Source organism: Octopus bimaculoides, chromosome 1 (genome assembly GCF_001194135.2).
Source record: "Octopus bimaculoides isolate UCB-OBI-ISO-001 chromosome 1, ASM119413v2, whole genome shotgun sequence".
In the NCBI taxonomy this organism is placed as follows: Eukaryota; Metazoa; Mollusca; class Cephalopoda; order Octopoda; family Octopodidae; genus Octopus; species Octopus bimaculoides.
The window spans coordinates 139,049,312-139,050,822 of NC_068981.1; the positions used below are offsets into that span (position 1 = coordinate 139,049,312).

Sequence of the window (1,511 nt, forward strand, 5' to 3'; positions counted from 1 at the left end):
TATGGTAAGAAACAAGTTAAAAATAAGCGACCTGATTAATAATAGTAATAATAATAAAAATAATAATAGTAACATCGTTAGGAATGAGAACCCAGGTTCGAAATTTCCCCAAGACACCTGACGAAGGCTGGAGGGTATATCAGCCGAAACGTTGCGTTAACAACAAACAAGATGAGGACAAATATCTGTCAAATGTAAATAATGTAAATAATGTTAATAATTCCTCATCTCTTAAATATAGAACTGTACTAAGTAATATTGTTAGCCAGGCGTGCCAACAGAAAACTTATGAAGTATTTTATCTGGATTGATAATCCCTCACTATTTGTTATACCGTGATTGACCATGCTATTGTATGTTGTTATACACCACTGATCACAATGTGCTTTGCATTGTTTTAGGTTTCAAATGATGCTACCCTACTGGTTAGACGAGCAGACCAACATTTTCCCTGATTGGAAGGTTCATTCTCTGGCAGGGTGATGCACTTACAGCTGAGTGGGTTGGAACTACTTGCTCAAGAACACAATGTGCCACCTGGTCCGGGAATGAAACCCATGATCTAGCGATTGTTAGTGCAAAAACCATAATCACTAGGTCATGCACCTTCGCACACATGTTAATGTGTGTGTAGGGGTGGGCGGGGCATGGTTTCTATGACTGCATGTCCTTCCTAACACCAGCTACTTTACAGTGTGCTGGGCACTTTTTACAATAGTATGTAAAAAGCACATGGCACACTCTGTAAAGTGGTTGGTATTAGGAAGAGCAAAAAGCGTCCAGTCATAGAAACCATGCCAAAACTGACAATTGGAATCTGGCCAGCTCCCTGGGTGGCCAGCTCCCTGGGTGGCCAGCTCCCTGGGTGGCCAGCTCCTGTCAAACCCATGCCAGCATGGAAAACACGTTAAATGATGATGATATCTATCTATCTATCTCTCTCTCTCTCTATATATATATATATAATTTATAGATAGGTGTTCTCTATATAGAGTACACTTCAAAGTGCTCAAGAGATTTGAACTTGAGCCAGTAGATGAGTAATTATGAGGAGGAGCAAGTTCAGCAAATCAATTTACACAGAATATTAAATACATTTGATAGAAAATAAATGTATATATGTATGGATATAAAATACTCCAGCTTACAGAATATAAATGATATCAGGAGTTAAATGGGTAAAACTCTACCCATTTAACTCCTGGTATCTTTTATATACTGTAAGTCAGACTATATTCATACATATCTACATTTTTTTCCATCAAATGTATTTAATATTCTGTGTGAAACGACTAGCTTAACTTGCTTCTCATTACATTTACTTATATATATAAATAATATATGAGTATATGCATATATATGTACATGTATGTACATACCTTCATCTACATGTATATATAGATGCATATCTGGGTACATGACGTTGCAAAAAAAAACGTGGACAAAACGATAAACAGGATACAGAAAACACACAGGCTACATAGAGAACATTTCCTTCATCAGCTGCCACC

At 37.0% G+C, this 1,511-nt stretch overlaps 1 protein-coding gene across 2 annotated transcripts in view; it reads left to right on the forward strand.

Moving 5' to 3' along the window:
* The window catches only part of LOC106870674 (hsp90 co-chaperone Cdc37), a 36,085-nt gene that overhangs the window by 27,709 nt on the left and 6,865 nt on the right, over positions 1–1,511 (forward strand). The window lies entirely within an intron of this gene.